This window comes from Strigops habroptila, chromosome 1 (assembly GCF_004027225.2).
Source record: "Strigops habroptila isolate Jane chromosome 1, bStrHab1.2.pri, whole genome shotgun sequence".
Taxonomy (NCBI): domain Eukaryota; kingdom Metazoa; phylum Chordata; class Aves; order Psittaciformes; family Psittacidae; genus Strigops; species Strigops habroptila.
The window spans coordinates 76,440,483-76,462,188 of NC_044277.2; the positions used below are offsets into that span (position 1 = coordinate 76,440,483).

General features: G+C 43.6%; 1 protein-coding gene across 1 annotated transcript in view; it reads left to right on the forward strand.

Moving 5' to 3' along the window:
- The first annotated feature begins 422 nt into the window (after positions 1-422).
- BASP1 (brain abundant membrane attached signal protein 1) overlaps positions 423-21,706 on the forward strand; it is a 51,457-nt gene continuing 30,173 nt past the window's right edge. Inside the window, exon 1 of the mRNA XM_030508053.1 lies at positions 423-1,967. The gene's annotated coding sequence lies outside the window, so the exon portion shown is untranslated. The remainder of the gene's footprint in view (positions 1,968-21,706) is intronic.

Sequence of the window (21,706 nt, forward strand, 5' to 3'; positions counted from 1 at the left end):
CCTGAAAGAGGGGATGGGATGCTGCATTTAAGCAGGTGTGGCATGCCGAGCTGCTGCGCCCCGCAGCTGCAGAGCGAGGGTTAAACCATCGGGGAAGCAACGGAGGTGTGGAGGAGAATTAAGGGGAGGGGGGAAAGGAGAGGAAAAGACTGAAGCGAAGGCTGGCATGTGAAGGTTTGCACGAAAATATGGGGAATTGTCCCTACAGTCGCCTGGGGAACCCGCCATGCCTGCGCTCGTTCCTTCCTTCTCTCCACCCTTCCACGCCCGGGGCTTTTTTGGGACCGTAGGGGACAGCTGGGGCTCCAGCCGCTGTCCTCGGGTCCCCGAACCCCACGTCTCCCCGGCGGCAGCTGGATGCTCGGCGCGGCCACGGCTGCAGGGTGCTGTGCGCGGCACACAGAAATCCCACATGCGTTTTATTGCCCGACAGTTTTCCTCCATGGGAATGTATGGGAAGCGGAACTCCTCGCCCCGCACACCGCGTCCCTGCAGCAAGACATCCTCGCCTCCGCCGCCGCGCCCACCCTCTCCACATGCCCTGCGCCCTTTTCGCTCTGTCTCTGTCGAAAATGCAAACCGGGGTTATCCTTATCACGGGCCAGCCACGCGTCTCTCACTCGGTCCTTATCCTCAAATGAATGGGACATAGCCTTCATTGTCCCTGCTGAAAGATAGTGCTGCTGGCTCTGAAGCCGCGGCGCAGCCTGATCGCTCCCCACCGAGCCCCTGACCCGGAGCGTTCCCGAGACATGTCAGCGGGTCTCTTCCACCGGCCTCCCCTGGCAGCGGGGTCACGGGGGGCGGTCGTCCGCCCGGGAGCATCGCCCGGCCCGGCCGAGCAACCGCCGCCGCCTGAGAGCAGAGGGCGCCCCAGCCCCGCGCACCGCCGGGCTCCCGCAGCGCGGAGCGGCAGGCTGGGCTGTGCCCGGCGGCGGGGCTTTAAAACGAGGGAGGTGGGAAGGTGAGGGCAATGCCCTGGGTTGTGGCAGAGGGTGCGGGAGTGCTGTGGCGGCCCCAGGGAGGCTTTTGGACGGGGTGGAGGGGGCTGGAGGGATACCAGACCTGAAGCCCCCAGCGACGTTCAAGCCAGCTCTTCAGCTGCAGGAGCGCCCGGGAAAGATCCGTTCTCTTCAGAAACGAGTTGCTTCCCTCTATTGCATTTTCCTTTTGTGTTTAATGTGCAGACCGTCTCCTTAAGCATGCCCAAAGCATAAACGTCTGGGATTTTTCAATCCCTTCCGCCCATGCCGCCCCCTTCGGCCGGTGAAGCGGGCTCCCGCGCCCCCCGAAAGGGCTGCACCTGTAGGCAGGCGGCCCGGCTTGTCCGTTCCCTCCGCTGCGCAGCTTCCCAGCTCGGCCGGGACCGGACCCGCCGCTGCCTCACGGAGCACGGCCTGGCCGCGGCGCGGGTGCGGAGGGTGGCGGAGCGTCCGCTCCCCTCGGGGTAGGTTGGTTGGCTTTCCCCTTTCCTCTCCCCGTCCTCTCCTCGCCGGCATCCTCCCTGAGAGAGTTTTTAAGGGGGGGGGGTAAGGTGCGTTCGCGGACCTGGGGGCGATTCTCTCCCTCCCACCCCCCAATATTTAAAGGCCAATATTTAAAACCTCGGGTCCGTGCGCCCCCTAAGCGCGAGCGCGGCGCAGCGCATCCCCCGCCCGCGAGCCCGGGGAAGGGAAAAAAAATAAATAAATAAGTGCGTGTGGCTTTTGAACTGCCCACAGACTGTCACAGGGAAGGGGGGAGGGAGGGAAAGAGGGAGGGGGAGAGAGCGAGAAATGCAGAGGCAGCAGCCGCGGCAGCGGCGGCATTGCTCCAGCAGGCACTAGTCACTCCGGTCCCGGCGAGCGAGCGGGGGAGCGGCGCGGCGCCGAGAGCGAGCGGAGCGGACTCCGGGGTGCCTGGGACTCTCTTGGTGATACCCCAGCGCGCAGACACACAGAGCGGGGGCACAGGAGAACCACAGCGAGGTAAGCAGCGGTGTATCTATCGCACTTGTGGCATTTACGCAGCAGACCCCGAGAGCTGTGCAGTTTTTATCATTTCTACCCCCTCTCCCCGTGGTGTCCCGGGTGTGGGAGCAGGAGACGTGCGTTTGAACCTGAGAGAGCGGGGAGAGCGGGGAGAGCGGAGAGAGGGGAGCCGCCCGCCCGGGCATGCTGCTGCAGGGGTATCGCTGCGAGGAGATGGATTCCTCGAGAGGGAAGGAAGAAGGGAGGGAGGGATGGAGGGAGCCCGGCCGGGAGCGGCTTCGAGGCACAGACCGGGCTGACGGCTCTGCCCTGGGATTTAAATGCCCGACTGGGGGAGGGCGTGGGGGCAGCGGGGGGTGTGCTAGGAATAACTGTGGGTTATAAGCCTCATTTCTTTTCGGTGCCTCGAGTCTGCTTCCAAAGGGGGGCTGCTTAAAAAATAAATTAAAAAAGGAAAATAAAAATATAATACCCCCCAACCTCACCACGAAAGGAAGCGCTCGGAGGATGCAACGCACCACGCGAGGAAGATGGCAGGGCAGCTGGGAGGGGGGCGGTGGCGGGGCTGGGCTCGGCGGGGCGGGCGCCCCGCTGCCGGGACCGCGGCGATGAGGCGCGGTGCGGTGCGGTGCAGGGGGATCGGCGGGCGGGACGCGGTGCGCAGAGGCGCGCAGCCCGCGGTGGAAGCGAGCCGAGGCGCGGGGCGGCGTGTGCCCATTGTGGCTGGCAACAATGGGATTGTTCTCGGCGGGGCGGAGGGGAAGGAGCGGCGCTGCCTCCGCCGTAAACGCGTGCGCCGGTTTTAATCCCTGCTCTCGGCGGGGCGTTAGGGCACGGTTCTCGGGGCAGGGGCTGCCGACCGGCCGCCGCTGCCTACCCCCCCACATCCTCCCCCGCCCCTCCGCTGGTGCTGCCGGGCTCTCAGCGCCCGGTGCGCCGGTTTATGTATATTCATCGAATGCCGCCCCCCTCTTACCACGGCTCCCCCCGTTTTGTCCCCCCACCACTGAAACAAGCTACACCTCCCCGTGGCCTTTTTTTCTTCCTTCTCCCGCCCCGCCTTCGCTGTGCCTCCTCTCCCCACGCACACGCGTGTCTTTGGAGCGCGGCTCCCGCAAGGAACTTCCCCGTGCCTCGGCCGGGCGCGGCGGCTCAAGCGGGAGAACGGGAAGGAGGGGGAGAGAGGGCACACACCCTCCCGCCACACGCGGGTGGAGCCGCTGCCCTCGCCTTTGTCTGTGCCCGGCGCATGCGTGAAGGCGGGGTTGGGGCTGGCGGCGGAACAAAGGCGATGCGCTGCGACTCCCCGCCCGACCCCCTGACTCGCCCCCGCAACTTCCCCTTCGGCTCTGCCGGGGCTTCACCCGGCCCCGGGGAGGGATAATCGGTCCCCACACTGCGCTCGGCTTAGCTTTGGCATTGGGACCGTGCGCGACGGCGGAGCGGAGTCCCACACCCCCTCGCAGTGCACCCCCCACCTCGCCGAGACAAAAATCCGTCATTTTTGAAGGAGAAAATGAAGGCAGTGCTGCCCGCCCCGCCCGCAGTCAGATTTCGCTCGGGGTGCTCTGCGTGTCCGGGCGGCCTCCTCCTGGAGCATCCCCCTCTGCCGAGGAGGAGCAGCCCTCCGAGAGAAAGATTCATTTATTTATTTATTTTGTGTGTGTGTGCGTTAGTGCGACATCTTGAAATCTCTTTTGTTCGAATCGTTGCATCTCGATGCCGGCTGGCACCGGCTCTCGTTCCTCCTCCGCCCCTTTTTTCTTCCAGGCAGATGCTCTTGTCCAAAACTAGGCTATATGTTTCTCTTTTAGGGTGACCATGCCTGTTGGAAACGGGTAATTTTGCAAGCCAACAACTTGTTAGTTTCAGAGCAGAGGCAACTGGTGTGTTTGTCAAGCTGGGGTTAAAGATGACAAAAGAATATTGCAAGCGGGCAATGGATGCAGTGGGCTGTAGGGATGCAGTGGATGGAATGGGAGCAGAGGATAGCAGTGGGGTTTATTGTTTCCCCTCTAGGGTGACGAACACTCGTTGGAAAGCATATACCTCCAAGACCCCTCCTCACATGGCGATTACTTGGTATTTCCAGTGTTTTCAATTAAAGTCCCTTCTGAAGAAGCGTTGCCATCAGAGCCCTAAAATCTGGCTTAATATCCCCCCTCTGCTGGCCAGATGCTTGCCAGGCACCACCTAGACCTGTGGCCAGGCTTCAAACGCTGAGGGATTTTTGCCGGTGTAGCTGTTCCCCATTACAGCAGTGAGGGCGTGGGGTGGGAGTGCCAGACCAGAGGAAGATGCGGCATCTGTTGCTACTGCTGTCTCCAGACACCTCGACCCTCACGATCCTTCTGTATTCAGGGGGATTCTGAGAATTTTGAGCAGACCCTCCAAGCTTTAGGGGGGAGGGAACAAGAAGAAGTAAGGACATGACCAAAGGTTTTGCACTTGCTGTCTCCGCTCATATGAGAGAGAAGCTTTGCTTTGTGATCTTCCTATCTACTGATTTGGATGCAGTGGATGTTTTCTTTTTGTCTGGCTCTTTACTGGAGACCACCAGCTCTGGTCTGTGAACAGAATATACTCAGAGCACTGGGAAACTCATGGTGGCTCTGTCTATTCTTATATGCTTCATGTATGAAATAGCTGATTGTGTAATTTAGGGAAATGGTATGTAGCTTCCCAAAAGCAATCAAAAAGCAATCATGCAGCAGTATTTTTTCTGTTGGTACAAATCTCTGAGCATATCATCTCCAATTAAAATAAAATCAACATTAAAAGGTAAAACTGATAAAATTACTGTTCCAGTTATTGCATGAAGCAATGATCAGGTGCTTTTTCTCTTCTCCCGCCCTACCCCCTCCCTTTCTATGCTTCTTCGCGTTTGAAATGCAACACCCACTGAAGCAACCTGATGATAAAAGATTGATTTATTTCAGAAAGTGTCATGCCTTTGGAGCATACCCTTTCACTGAAATTATAGATTGTACACACTCCATAATTTCAGAACCATCCCTAGAGCAATCTCCAGTCCTTAATTATTTGCGTATTTCGATCTCTCTGGAATAAATTCTTGTGTTTGTGCTGTGTTCTACTGGTGGGTTTGCCCCATGCAGCGAACCATGAAGTCATTTAGCAGAGCCTCCCGTGACAGGGCAGCTTCCATCCGAGAAATGCTGAGTTCTTTCCTTGTGCAGGCATCCACCCATGTCCCGGTGGGATATACATCGAGGGACAGAAGCTGGTTGCAGGGCAGAAACAGGCCTTCCCATGAAATCTTGGGAGAGTTCTGTGTGGCTACATTTTCAGGCATTCATCTACCATTGAACTACTAATTGTTTGGACACTTGCCATTGAAAACTAATTTTGCACTGATTTTGGAAAGAAGAGCTTCAGAATATTTATTCTTTCTCCTCCTTCTGCAAGAAGAGGTTGCTACATGTGTATGTATGCATTTGTGTGCAAATCCCAGGCCTTGATTTAGGTCTGTAGGTGTAAATGAAGTGTCCTTGGGTACACTGTAAATTTAATGGTTAAAATCTGAGTACTTCAAGTCAGAAAACTGGATGCTGTTCATATATTATGAAGAGTTGTCAACCAATATTCAAGTCTCTTCATTCCTACAAGGGCAGTGAAGGCCATTTTGGAGTACTGTACAGATGCGTAGGGACAGCTTCATAAGTAAAGAAAGAAAACTTAGTAGGGGCTTGCGTTTCTACTTCTGTGTCAATCAGGAATGATAAGAATGAGGTAAGAACTAGAGAAACTGAACGCCTTAGAGACTTGAAAATAGAAACCATATGCAGCACAATAGAGTTTTCATGCATCAGTAGGAAACACTTTTAAGATTAAAAAATGCAGGGGGAAGAAGAGGGGAAACACCTCATGCAGAATGGAAAGGACTTTAAAGTCTTCTCTACGGCATCTTGTATCTCACAGCTGTCTTTCTTAAAAGTGTCATGCCAGCTAGGCTTCTTACTTTAAGATGGAGAAGCGTGGTTAGTATAAAAATGTAGCTGTTGGTTATTTGATACGAAAATTCATAAGTTTAAAATAGAAACTGATTGATAGCAACATGATTCCTCAAACATGAAAGATTCCTGACTTGCCAGAATCTGAAAATAAAATCCTTTTACTTTCTTCAGCATACCAATAAATGTAAAGAGATACTGATTCGTAACACATGTGGAATGGTCAGGTTTTGCCTGGGAGCAAGATGTGTAGTAATTCTCTCTTAAGTATGGTTAATGGAATTTAACTCCAAGGAAACAGTTTTATTAATAAAAACCTTCTGTCTTAGGATATAAATCAGAGTCTGATCTCTTTTGATGTGTTTGGTATTGTGTTCTGCAGAATAGAAATTAAGTTGGCTGTATAGCTGATCTGACTTGTTGGGTGTAGGCTGCCAAGAACCTCACCAGTGCTGTAGCATTGGGAAAGCCACATGCCTTTTAGTCACATGTTGCATAGTTTAGATTTTAGTGCGGTAAGTAGTGCCACATATGATAATGATCTGCTGATTGAGGGCTTTTTTTATTTTTTAACTTCTTTTTTTTTTTTACTCTGTAGGAATTTGAATGTCTTTTCAAAAGGTTTAATTTTATGTATGCTGCCCTAGCAATTGTTCAGATAGCATGCAGTGGGTGCTTAATGTAAACCAAACAACTGAAAGTAGGAGCTTCTTTTTGATTAGAGACTTGATCTCCTTACAAAGGATATAACATTGAATGTGTATTAAGGTTGGGCTTTAACCACCTACCTTTTGCTACTTATAAGAGTATGCTGGTGAATGCTTGCTAATGATTGGAATGAAGAAGATGTGAATGCAATGTTGAAACAGAACTTGTTACTCCAGGCAAAAGCCTAGTAACTATAATGGCAAAGCTTCCTATAGGACTAATTTTAATGACAGAAATCTATGCTGTTATGATTTTACATGCCAAACGGAAGCTACTTCTATTAAAGTAGAAAATCAGGGGGCTGCTGGCCATCTTCTGTTTCAATAGTCCTTAAACACTCTATGGGATGTAGAGCATAACCCCTTGTCCTGGGTTCAGCGCTTAATCCACAACACCTCTGCAAAAGTAGAGGGTCTGGTTGTAGTTTGTGAATTTATTATCTGCTATTACTGTTTTCTGTATGTGATCGGTTGGTGAAGGAGGGGCTCATATTCAAAATTACAGCTTGACGTTATTAACTGTTTTAGGATGGAGTAAAAAATGGTCACATAGCAGGATGCTGTAGATGTGTATCTGCTAGACAAACTGAAGATGATTGCTGAACCATGGAGAAGAAATGATGCAAAGTTAGACAACACAAAGTATGGATCAACAATAATAAAACTAATAAAAGTCTCATTTAACTACCTTAGAAAAGCACATACAAAACAAGTGCAAATAAGAATGTAGAAAACAGTGAAACCCAGCTGCAAACTCGTAATCAACATGGGAGAGTGAAACCATGAGAAACACTTTGGTACATCTGTTTGTCCAAGATAGGCTGGAGCTGAGAATTGCTACATCAGCTTCCTGTAATCATCCTTCCTCAAAGCAGTGAAACATGTCATTCAGGGAGAAAGAAAACAAAACCAAAACCAGGCTAGAGGTAGTATAAAACTAGGAGTCTGGAAGAGGATAGAGTGAAACCTGTCACCACAAGATGTGGTACTCAGATAGTTTTAGCATTCCCCATTCTTACGTAAAGCTGCCTGTTGCGTGTGTTTTGGTCAGCACTGGTAAGCGCATGGTTGACTTCTGCAACTGACTGTGCTGAGCTGGAGGGAGGAAGCACATTCAGTGAGCTCTGAGGTGGTGAAAACAGCTCTTCTGGGTTTCTTGCCATCATCACAAAAGCCGAGGCAAATGGGGGAGACATGCTAGCTGCTCTGACTGACAGGTTTTGGAACCAGATGGGCTGAGAGTGGTGCTCATTCTCCTTCAGCAGTACTGCTCAGCCCTGTGTGTGAACTCCGCGCCACTGAATGTACAGCTTGCTCTGGGAATAGCTGGTCTCACTGAAGAGCGGGTGAAAGCTGCCTGTTGACGATCGCTTTCCTTTTCAGATCTACAAGCCCTGTGAAGTAAGGGAGACAAATGTTCCCCAGAGTGTAAAAATGAAATCTGGCCAGATTTTCCAGGCTCTTCCATTCCATACTTTGCTTGGGATAGAGAAGAGCGTACTGTAGGCTTGTTACTTTCCTTCACTAGGAGCTTTCACCAGGAGCATGTGAGGCCTCTGTAGTGTAACTGTGCTCAGGATAGACCCTGAGCCTTTGATTCAAGTGCCTAAATTAGCAGACTAAAGCAAATGTGGAAATGTGGAAACTCTTTCCTTGTTTGCAGTCAATACATGCTCTGTATAAATCCAGCATTCATAGCTAAGAGCACCCTGATGCCTCTAGAAAGCTGCATGTAGGATGTGAGAGTTCAATGAGAGTGACAAGTTGTCCATGCAGCCTTTTTTTTCTTATGGATCCGGTGTCATTCACAAGGAATGATTTTGGTAAGAAGGATCTATCCATTCTTAGTTCCTCTACACTGTTCTCTTTTCTCATTTCCTGCCCTCAGGGGTCTTCACCTTGAAGAAAATCATCCTACAGTGCAGAGGTATCACCAGAACCCTTTTAAGCTGCTTGTGGCCCTCTCATGTTCCACCAGTAATGTGCATTTTAATGATTTCTTCAGTGCTAGTTTCCCTGTGCTTTCTGCATAGCGGCCCATGCTTTACATCCAATTGCCTTGAACTGGTAACATTGTCCTAATGAATAATAAGAATCGAGCTAAGTAAGAGCTGCCACTTGCACTGAAAAATGATAGCTCACCCAAGTGTACTCTTTTCCCATGCATATAATATTGAGTAAAAGCTTCGACAGAGCTCAAGAAGACCAATACTACAGTATTTTTTTATAAGCACTAGAATAATTATTAGGTCATTGAAAGTTCAGCTGTCATCCTCTTGTGTGGATGAGTCAGTGAGTGACAGATTCATGAACAAATTGTTAGTGGTAATGGTGAGAGAAATGTGGCACTCCTTATGGTGTCTCATTCATGACCGAACAATACACTGTATTGACAATTCACAACCTCACAATGTCTTGAAAGGGCAGTCAGTGCTGAGGTAGGTTCTGTTACCAAGGGTTCAAACAATACTGCAAATCACCCACAGGTGTTTTTGTAAACATCTCTTAAAGCAACACAGTCACCAAGGCATTATGGAGAAAACCAAACATATGAGTCAACAGATGACAAATAGAATGGATCCCTCTTGCCCGAAGCAGGATAAATATTGTGTCTTTAAGTACTTGCCATCTGTGTTCTAAGTTGGGGTTGATATATGGAGGATAGTGTTGAGGGAGATGGAATGGCTTTGCATGCCCTCCCACAGCCATTAGCTGTGTGAGGAAAGAGACTGGACATCTGAGTGCCTCACCATCTAAAACACAGAGGCCATAGGGAGTGAGGGAAGTTCTGCACTGCCAGATTTGGGGTTCATCAAAAATGTCTGTCCAGGAGTTTGCTGTGAAACAATGACAGTAAATTTACAGTCTGAGGATAGAAATATTTGTCTCAACAGCTTTTATTTCCTTTCTACTTAAACCTCTAAGTTGTTTGGTACATTTTCTCCTAGTTAAAGAAGCCTTCTTGATAGAAACTTTGTATTCTAACATGTTGAGATATATCTTATGTCTGTGCATATTTGTAAATGTGTCACAGTTTAAAAAGTTTCAGTGTCTTCAAGCTAGTACTTACAATTTTTTTTTTCATCTAGCTTTGGCTCTGTATCCTTCCTTACCATGTTCCTGTAGATCATTTATCTGTATTTCAATTAAATTATCACGGTGGCTACGTTGCCTTTTCCCTTGGTTATCTTTTCCAGAAGTCCGTATTTTTGACTGTGAACTAAATCAACCTATTTCAGAGAACACCTTGTGAATCACGCAGTAACATGTGATGTGTGCATTAGCAGATATGCAGAACACAATAACATCTATGTCATAAGCTTAAGTGTGTGCTTTCATTCCTGTGTGATAGACAAAGACATGAGAACAGAACCACTTATTGCAAAGCTTTAAAAACTCTCAAACTACTAGACCCCAACAGTTTGCATGGCTATGAACATCTAGATGTTCACTGAAGTGAGATCATAATCACCATGAGAACTTTGTCTGAAAGTTTTATGCAAATCCTGTACAATATGGAAATCTTGGAGCTCTGCCAACCAAAAGCTTTCAACACTTTTAACTTCTTATCACTTGAAGAAATATTAATGAGATTTCTTCTCCTGCTGACTGAAAGGGAATAGATTCTTTTCTTTTTTACATGTTGTTTTAAGCAAAACTGGCTTTTGAATAAATGAAAAAACCAGCAACAAAAACAAAAAAACCAAACCCACCTGAATGTGATAGCTTGCATTGTCAGTCTTCTTTTCAAGAACAACTAGATTTGGCTGATTCCTGTAGGACATTAACCAAATTGCTGCAAGATCATAAGAAAACTACGTTACTGACTTGCAAAACCTTCCAAAACATACTTTTAGAGGAAACATTTGCTATTATATTAGACAAAGCTCGTCTGTTAAGCTGTGGCTTTGCTGGCCTGCATATTGCATAAAGGCCAGTAGCTGTCACAGTCATACTGGCTTGAGTTTCTTTCATAGAGAAACCCTTCTTTGGATCCACTTCTAATTGCTTGAGATTTTAATTGTGTCCAAATAAAGCATAACATCTATAAATAATGGAGACAACAACATGATTGCTGTGCAAATTCATTATGAATGCCATCAAGATGAGGGCCATATTCAGGCCGAATGAGTTCATGATGGCAAATATATATGCCTTTTTTCTGAAGTACAGTTTTGTGGCTACGGAGTGAAGACACAAAATAGCCTTTGGTCACTGTGGAGGGTCACCAAGTAGGGGGCCAGAGAACTGAAGTGGATTGATTTAGGTCATCTCCTGTACATTTTGCTCCTAAAGAAGACCAAAAAACTCAAAAGACTATATTTTCATTAGAATTACAACTAGTCATCTCAGTTAATTAACTCCTTAAATAGAGAAAACTTACAGCAGTGGGAGAACCAAAATAATAGATGAAGGGTTTATTCACAGCCTGATATCTGCCCATGGGCCCTTGCAAGTTTCGAATACTAATGCTGGTTCCAAGTATGCAGTGGTTTTATGCACTGGAACAAACTTCCATAGTCCTCCCTGGTCCCGAACTTCCTTTCCAACACCTCTGGGGTCTGACTGTGGGTCTGCTACATGCTCCTCACAGCATTTTTACAGTTTTGTTCTCGAGCTGCACGTTCCTGGCTTGAATCTTTTGCCTGTCTCACCCTACCATCTCTGGAAGCCTTCCCTCCTCTGAGCAGACTCAAGGACTTCTCCAGGGAAGGAGCTCTTCTGGACACTGGGTCTTCTTCTTAAAACAAACAAATAAAATGAGACTGCCCATGGGAGCCTTCTGTGCTGTCTTGCAAACACAGTGGCTTTGGTGGGACTGCATCCGTGGGGTGTATATGATCTGAAGTGCCAGTCATCGGCTGTTGCACTGATGATGTTCGTTGACTCCCTGAACTGGAAAGGAGACCAAATAGCTAACTTAATTATTACAAATGCCCTGTTTTATCTTAATTAATCTGGCCATATGAGTCTGGTTCCCTGATCTAATTATCTAGGGAGATAGTTAAATATAACTTCATGTATCTAGGCACATTTAGCTATTTGTGGTTAAATCTGCTCATGGTTCCTAAGAGACTATATATTCAAAGTTATGGAGTCACAAACAGGAATACCTTCCAGCTGCTCTTCGTCTGCAATAAAAAATACAGAGAGTTCATCTTAATTAACATGGTTGAATATTTTTTTATGTTAGCAATACACCTCATAAGTTACAGTCACATTAAAGTCTTTCATGGAAATAAGGAGGCATCTTTCTCTGTTCTACCACTAAGGACTAGCAAGTAACTATGTTGCACACAAGAAATGGGATTTCTACTGTTGAAATAGATAAACGTAACTTTAGATGGTATGTGGAAAATATTTGCCCTTTGCTCTGTAACAGATGGAATACGGTCAGTAACCTGAGTAAAAATAATTTGAATAATTTGAAATGAATAAATCAGAGCAAAAATTCCTTGTCTGTGGAATCATTTCAAATAAAGATGGTATGTGGTAGCCATAAAGAATATGTGATCAGAATTACTATAAAGATTTTGTTCATCAGAAAGAGGCAACAAGAATAACAGAGGTCCACGCCCTAGTTTGCAAACAAAATAGAATACATTGCCTTTTAACTGTCCTAAAATGGACATCTAAGAATTTTCTTTCATATACTATGCATTGAACATATAAAGATAATACTTGCATGGGTCATATGCCACATAAAAGAGAGGTACTATTCAAGTGGATGCACCTGTAAACAATAAGAGTGATCAAACAGGATCTACGAAAGGGGAAAATGAACACATTGATTCTCTGCAGTGTAAAGAAGAGAATGATTATTTTAAGAAGAGGTAAGAAAATAACCAGTGAGAGATCACTTAAATGTAACGCATTCTGCCCTGGGGCAAGAAGAGAGACTATCTAGACTTCTCTTGAACTTTCTTACAGCCCTGTGGTTTGTGAGACCCAGCACACGGAGATCCTTTGAGCGAGCTTGTTCTTGAGTGCAGAGATTAGTTCAGTCGAAACAAAATCATTCCAAAGCATACTAATTTATTGGCAGTATGTCTGAGCTCAGTTAAAATAGAGATGAAAAGATAAACCCTCAGCTAAGATGCTTTATGGACATGGTGTATGTTAGAAATAAATATAAAAATAAGGCTTTTCTAGAGCTGGCAAAAGGAGATTTAATTTATTGATCCTGAACAACATAGGTTGTTAAACAGAGATTTCTCATACCACTTTTGACAGAATTCCTGAAATATGCTGTGAGTTTGAGGCTATTCTTCACATTGGGGCTAATGTGCAAGAAGGGGAGTAAAGCTTGCTAAAATTATTGAGACTTTTCAGTTCCTAAATTTTGTTTCAAGACGGTGATGTGTGGTCATGGGGGTGTATTTGAAAATTATACTCTGTAAGCCCAGGATGAATTTTTGTGACTGCATCTAAGGACAGCTGTGTAATGCCGATTAATACGACACTAGGATGTCTTTTATTACTTAATCCATAGGCTGCAGAGACGTTTGCTGGGTTGTTCCGCAGAGGAGTGGAGAATCTAACTGCGTAACAAAGGCTATACACACGTTTTCAACACATGGTTGCTCAAACTTAATAGCATAATAACAATAGCTTTGAAGGTTAAGCCTGATATAAATTAGGCTAATTTCTAAAGAAATCCTTGGTATGTATTCATAAATGGGTTTGAATAGACTTAATGCTTAGCTGAACAAATATCTTTGTGCATTCTATCTTTTGTGTGCAGGTGGGCAGCTGCCATTGAAGTTCCTGGTTCAATATCAGGGGCTATCCATGCTGTGTCTGCTTTGGATTATGTGTTTGAAATCAATCAACACTTTTGTACTTGAGGACAACCTGAGATTTATGCACATATTCCATATGTGATTACTGGAAACAATGTTGTGCTCTTAAGAAGCACTTGTAGGATTTGTATGTATGTTTCTGTTTAATGAACCAGATTATTGGCTAGCTGCCCGAATCTTGGTGTTATTAGAGATGAGGGAATACTCACCTTCGTTTAGCTGTTAATTGTTAGATTATTCAGCAATGTATGGATTTTGAGCCATGCACAGTGGTGTGTTGGCATTTTATAAAATGAACCTTTCAATGTGGGACGCATGTTTGGGAGCAGAGCTAGAGCTGTGGGCTTGATTCTGGTTTTATTCATGTTGTTGATCAGTAAGCATTTGCTTTGAATCTCATTGAGTTGTACTAATAAAATCAGAGCTGTGAGCCACTAGAATTCCATAGTAATTTGGATGGTTGGGCGGGCAGCACTGATTTGGTCTGATGCTCTTATGTGATATAACAGTGCTTGTGCTTGCAATCGTTAACACACACTCATTTACCAAAACATTAAATCCTGGTGTTCTGTCATCTGTTTGCTTTTGTTCCTGTCTTCCTCATTGGTTCATTTGAGAAACCAATGGTAGGTTAATTTGGATAGTATCTGTGTTGAAGCTGAGTTTCCTACTGCCTGAAGAGGAAGAAGGATTATCTTTTTAAGCTGTAGAAGGTAAGTGTGTGCAGTTTTCATGTTGAGTAGATAGGTCAGAAAAAATATGCCTTAGGTTAGGATTATTTTGATCAGAGACAAAATCCCTGGTATTAGGTCTTATTAGTAAGCCCATACAAACTGGCACAAAACACTGCAGAATAGTCTGTAGAGCAGGGAACACTTTTTTGTTTCCAGTACATGGGCATGTAGATGAGAAACAGCAGACCTAGTGATTACTGCAGTAAGGGAAGGAAGTGTGTCCTACATATATCGGTCTACGCAAGCGCATACTGCTATGCAGTAGTACATACTAGGGTACGTAGGGAGTGTGTACTAGTCTATAACTAGTGTATAACACAGGCAGTGCCCTCTTTTCTGCAGTAGATCTCTGTGTGGGGGCTATTGAATGAGGATGATGGGTTAAGGTGGTTGTGGGGCTTTCACTGCTTGCCATGGGTTTGAGTCAACATCCTGCATCAGAACTGCCTTCAGATGTGTTTTGGCAGTGAATCTGGTTTCGGTAAAAACTGTCCACAAGTGATCTAACCAAGCCTGTTTCATCAGCTGCCTTATGGAGCTGTGCATCACAAGCAAGAGGTAAGCAACATGGAGTACTAAAAATGACCACATTGGAACTTCATTCAGGAGTTGATATGCCCTAGAAATTAGTTTTTACCTTCAAGTACTATGTGCATGCTGATGTTTAAACTCCAGAGATGAGCTGATTTGTCATAGAGAAATATTTGACATGTATAAACCAAACATGGCTGGCATAATTAGTCTGCTTCTACAAAAACCTTTTCTACTTAACAGACAGGCCAATGAAAATAAACATGAACTTTAAAATCAACCCTCAAGTTTATATTACAGGATTACAGTATGCTTTTGAGGCTACTATATGCAATAGTAGGATAGTAGAAACATTTCCATTTTCTACCATAAAGTAACTAGCTACTTAATAAAAAGTACAGTTTGTAGAGTTTTGGAGTTTAAGATCTAAAACATGCAATAGCATACAAACCCTACGAACTAATGAGTGTTAATTAAAGAAAAGCATATATCACACGCCTATTGTTAAAGTTACTCCGAGGGTGTGCAGCAATAAGAAAACTTGTTGCAAAACCAGTAATGTGAATTACTTGAAATTTAAACATATTTGAATAGATTTTATAGCTTCCTGTGTAGTGCCACATCCTTTGTATTTTTTTGCCAAATAAGAAGTGTAATATTGATTGAAGGAAAAGTTTAAATAAAATCCTGTCAGCAGTTTCTAGTCAAGTGAAGAGTACTTTTGACTTTATAATTTTTATTTTCTTTTACTATTTTAAAAAGATTGCCACAAAAAGATATGTGGCTTGGCCATGACGATGGACCTGTCTGGAAGTCTTTCAATGAGATATTTTCTACTGGAAAATATCTGAGTTTTTGCAGCTCAAATTCAAGTTTTTATTTCTAGCTGAAAAAAATAAAGGAAAAGCTTACCAACTTTGAGCTAGCTAATCATTTCATGTGTAAGAAACCCATGTGGACATCCAAGATTCAAATTTTTGCTCTTGCGGGGGTATTGGAATTGTCTCCTGTAGAACAAGTGAGTAACATATTCAGCAGACTCTTGCCCAATATTGGATTCGATCAGTCTCAGTCTCTACTAGTGGAGCTGGCTCCATGATATATAAACAACAAGTTGACGAGAGAACATCTCTGGTCAGAGCACTCACTGGGGTATTGAAAGCTGAGCTTCAGGTAGGAACTGGACAGAGAAGAGTTGAAACATGCTTTTTAATATGTAAAGTGACTCTCTTTAAGCAAAGGTTTTAAATCTATGGTTATTTTTTTGCCTAACTCCAGAAACTGATATAAAAATGCCATAAATACCAATATTTTGGGAGACTGGACAGCTTTTTATCATGTAGCTCTAGTATAATGTCAATGTCTTTGTTTGGATTCACAAACTAAATATCTACCGCTTCTGCCATTTTGCAGTATTTTATTTGTAGGAGTTTCTGGGAAGATGTTCAAGTCCCCAACTGCCAAGTAAGTGCCTGGCATGAATCTTAACCACAGAGCTGGTCTCGCTTCCTTATGCTAGAGGCAAATTACATAGCTTTGAAATTTTAAATCTGTGTTGCATGTGGGATTTTTTTCTTATTTGAGAACTAATCCCATCTATGGTGTTAGATACTTCCACCTCAAGGGTGCAGGTAGGACCGTTGAAGTGACTCAGCATCTCCTTAGGGTGGGCTAGCTGCATGCTCTCCCATTTGCTTTGTTGGGCTTTTTTTTTCTGGCTGGGCTCCTTTTCTCCCAGCTCAGTGAGTTGAATCACCTAGCCCAGGGCTCAGCTAAGAGCCAGACGAGCTGCAAGAGAAGAGGAATGGGCAGTGGGCCCATCCCGCTTGAAAGAGCAAGCTATTTAATTTGGCTTTGCTCTATTACCTGAATACACCTTAATTTCAATTTTTTTATGATTTTTAATGCTATTCCTCTAAGCATTTTTTTTTTTTAATCTGAATCCACATTTTTAAGACTATCCATCTTATTACTAGAACATGGAAACATCGCATTATGGAATTAAAAAAAAAAATTGCACAAACTTTTGCAGATTGAAACCATTTGTGAAGTCTTCCAGTAAAATGCTTTTTGGTTTAAAATCTAGTAGGTGAATTGCCTCAGTGCCAAAGGGCTAAATCTACCCAAAGATCACTGTATGTCTGAACTGACAAGGGAGTTTCAGTGTGGGAAATCAGAAGTGAGTTAACTCAAAATGACCTCTAATGGCCATCTACATCTCTTAATATCTGTATCTATTTTGAGTAAATGAAGACTGACTCAAATCTTAAGCTTCCTTTTTTTTTTTTTTTTTGTCTTTTTAAGTTGTTTCAATTCCTGTAAGAGCAAGGTTTATGATGCAATCCTTTTGTTTACATCTGAATGAAGATGGATGCGTAAAACTCAGGTGTGAGTAAAGTGGTAGCTAGTAAAGGGATGCCTTAGCCCACCCGACACTTCTGTGCCTTGGGCAGGAGCCAGACCTCTGAAGGGATGTTATGATCCTGGCACTGCAAGACAGCTGCAGAAGGCTTACAAAATTCTTACTTTAATGTTGTCTTTTAATTTGAATATTAAAAATAGTGAGTAGGTTGTTATGATGAAACTGTTACATTGGACTGGAAACTTGGGTTCATACTTTCAAGTGTTTCTTAATGTTCATTTAATGCTGACTTGGGAGAGTTGGGGGGATTTCCATCAATTTTAATCAAGGAGACTACATTTTAACTCCTAATACACGTTTATGATCTCTTCAAAGGATTTTTATTTTCTTTTCGTTAATATAAGAGGCACTCATAGTTTGCTTCAAAAGATAAAGGATATTTTAGTTCAGCTGGTTCATCTGTAATTCCTGATTCCCACTACAAAGCAGCTTGTTGAGACTACAGGTTGTGATCCTTGATAGAATTAGATCAGTAAAGAAGCTGCAAAAATGTTTTGCATGTAACAAATTGCTACACTGATGCCAGTTTAAGAAATCCTTTGTATTGTAAAGAGGAACGCAGCACTTTTTATGAAATGTCTTATGCTGTAGATAGCTGCTCAGCATAATTTATGAACATGTGTAGTTTTCTCAGTGTACTTATGAGATGGCTATAAAACTGAGCTTCATTTTGTACAGGTTTTTCATATCTATGTCTACTGCATCAGCCATTTGGCTGCAGGAAAACAGTACCACTTGCTTGTGGGAGGAGAAGTTAGCACTGTAGGAGACAGTTTGTCAGGACAGCGAGGTAAGTGTGCTGTGTGAGCCCAGCTATCATACTGTTTTTTCACACAGTAACTCATTGGGTCCTTTCTGCCTACCGAAACTCGCTGAGAAGTCTTTTCTACCATATCTGATGCAATGCAGTAAAAAAGAAAGGACTATTGACAGGATTTTCGAGAAACCAACTGCAAGTAAATTTCTTCTCTGATCTCTGGAAGTGAAGAACAGTTGGACTAATCCTAATTCATCAGATCTACAGCTATAGGTCCACAACTTTCTGCTTGATAATACTGCAGCCATAAAAGTGGGAATATGACTGTAGTGCATTTAGTAGCTTTAGAAATGTGGGAGTTAGCTATGTTCCCAGCAGCACCATAGCCACATTCATGAGGCAGTTCTGTGGAAACTAATTTTCTCCTTCTGAGAATGTTTAGACACCTCCTGTAGAATTTCACATGTATGTTACCCTACTGCTTCCACTAACATGGGCATTAGGATCTTATACTGCTCTGTGCCCCATGGTTCTGCCTTCCAGCTGTTTCAGTACTAGTTTCAGTGTTGCATTGCCTGGAGCAGTAAGTATCCTTGTTCCATTCTTCTCAATTGAATTAAATTGAATAAAAATACCATTTAAAAAAAAAAAAGCAAAACCCAGTGTTAAATATATTAGTTTTATCTTTCATTATAATGCTTTTTTGTGCATGTAGCTCTTCAGAAATGCTTGTAAAATCTACTTCAACCTTAAATAACTGAATAATTACAAAATGGCAACATGAGATATGACAGTAATTGTGGCAACTCCACTACCTTATATTTGAACATGTCTACAAATTAATGGCACTATAAAGACTGACTCCATCATACAAATGTTAATGGGTCCAATGTCATTCCTTCAGCACAGAGAGTCAGCATAAACATCCCTTATAGCAAACTGTGTCCCTCTGTTACAGGGAACAGGACATCAACTCCTCTTTTCTAGTGGTTTTGCATCTGTAAAACAAACTTACGTTGAACAAGAGAATTGAAGCTTTTAAAAAATATGGTGTAACTTATACACAGACAACAAGCATATGGCTAAATGTATATACCCTGGTACAAATATTAAAAGCCCTCAAGGAGAGCAGGCTGAAAAAAGTACTTTGTGATTTGGAGTGAAGTTGTGATCCTATGGAGCTTTCTGGTTGACCATTTCTGGGTGATGTCACGTGTCTTCTTGGTGGTGAAGCTACCTAGTGTGGGGGGCATGTGAGCTTACCTGTTCTCCTTGCCAGGCAAACTCCACAACTGTACTGCTGCATTGAAAGCTGTTTCATTCTCCTTCTGCCTGTGAATTTTATGGCACGTCTACACTGCTGGTGCTACTGCAATGGCTTTGTGATGCACCACTAGTGCAGCACATGTACTGCTTGAGCTAGCTCAAGGCATGTGCTAGAGTTTCATGGTAGCATGTAGCTCAGCAATCTGCAGAAACCTTGCAAGCAGCAGTGTGAATACACAAATAGTTAGCCCATATTGTGCTTTGGGGGGCGTGGCCACACAATTACCAGCACCTGGCATAGCTGGTGTTAAAGATAAGCAGCATGCATCTGTGCTGCAGATGGTCTTGTGTGAAACTATGCCTGATGAGGTGTTGGTGCACTCCAGTTTCTCACCTAGTGCAGGTCTGATTGACAATCCATTTGCTAAAAAGACTCTACTGTCTATAAAGGCAACTGCCTCTGAGAGGAAGAAAGGTGACTCCTTGACAAGACCTTCTTGAGACAAGGAAAAAACGATATTAATTTTGAGCTGAAACTCAAGTGCTAATAATACATAATCACTGCAGAAATTTAATCTAAATATTAACAGCCCCCTGTGCTTTTTTGCAAGGACAAACCTTTCTAAATCTCAACAAAACAAACTTCTTATGTGGGTCAAATGGAAATCTTGTTTATTAAGCTGCTAAAGACAACTAGATTTTTAATTTCAATAGAAGAGGCTTCTCTGTGACCCTTGAAGGCATGCCAGTGGACTCTTCCAGCACATGCCTCAGTAAACAACAAATGAATCACTGAGGTGCTCTAACAAGGATTGATGCGTCCACCCAATTAGAGGGATATAAAGAGTGCTCCCTTGAAATTCTGGGTTCATTTGGGTTGCTCTGCTATTTCTGCAATCTAGTGCTGTAGCATTGCTTCAGGGTTATTGTTGGCCTCAACAACTTGCTTGTGTGTGTTGTCCTAGCTAACAAGTCCAGATTTTGTATCAATATTTCTCCTATGAAGACTGAAACATTGAAATAAAAAAAAAAAGCTCTCAATATCTAAGTCAAATCAGTCACTAGTGTCTGTTTAAGCTAAGAGCAAGATCTTCTCCAAACTTAGCACTGTTACAAGCATGATTGACAGGAATCTTTGAACACTTGTTTTCAGAGGCTTGCAATTTTTCAATTTTATATGGGTTTAATTTTCTCATGCCTAAAATATGTGCAATTCTGGGAGGTGAGAAGGTGCATCTTGTATGGTGTGATTAGTACAACTGGTCAGATGGAGCAATGCATGGAAAATTCATTAAGTATTTTGAGACTGTTTCCTCTTTCTCTTGGAACAATGTTTCTATTTTCCATTTCAACTGTACATGTAACTTGCACTGCTTCAGAAAGAATTTCCTCACGTCATCTTAAAAGAAAATTTAAAATTAGACCATTTTCTCACTATACAGAATATTTCTATTCCCAGACAAATAGTCCAATTGTTTGCACAGAACAACACATGAAGTAGCCAAAAGAAGGACATCATGCAGACCAACAATAAAGCAAAGATCAGAGTATGTTTTGTTTTTCAACCAGCTGCTGCCTCAACAATCACAGAGCTCTTCAAGACTTTAAAGGGTATGTTGCAGGTACTATTTGTTTAAGGATTCACTCTGACAAGCGTGGTGGCAATTTGAAATTCCTTGACCATGCTTCTAGGAAAACTGTATCAGTTATTATACCTTAAGACAGTTAGATACTGGCACCTGAAGTTTCATTTCCTAGACCACAAACAAAACCCCAACATTTTTAACAAATTGGCTAGGCCAAGCAATAAATCATACAAAACAGCTGATTAAGATATTCAGCTAACTGTTATAAAGGATGTTCTAATTCCTCCCTTCTTGTTGCTTGTTTTTATCCCTTTGGTGTGACCTGGGTCTTAGTAGTGAATTGTAACTCATCTGTGGTTAGCAGCTATTTGAATTCAACTGTAATTATTTTCCTGGTTATATGGTGATTTGAAGCCATCATGTGTGAAGGTCCTTACAACAAAGGAATAGTAGTGCTCTGAAATACATCATTATTATTATATAAAAGGTTTTGCTCTGTTCTGTAGATTTTATTAAAATTGAAAATGTGATGTTGCAGTTCTCACTGAGTAGCTTAAGAAACAAACTTGAATGCCAAATTAAAAGCCTTGACATCTACCATTGGTGGAGAAAGCCAAACTCCTCAGTTCTCCTAATTAGCTGGTGAAGATAACTAACTGACTGTACTTGGACATGGTTATCGTACCTCAGGTATGACAGAGATTAAAACAATCAGAGGATTTCTTTGAAGCAAAGATGGGAAATGTGAGTTAGAAACAGATTCTATAAGGTACTGCCTTTCCTTTCTGTATGCCCAGAATCCTAATACACCATGTGTTCAGTGAAGTCGTGGATGATATTTCAAAAAAGTTGTAGATACTGAAGATAGATTTAAGCCAAGTATACTGGAGCCAGTAACTTCAAATTCAGGTCTGTGCTGGTTTTTAAGCACTGTGTTAGCTTGTCTTTTGCCAACTCCT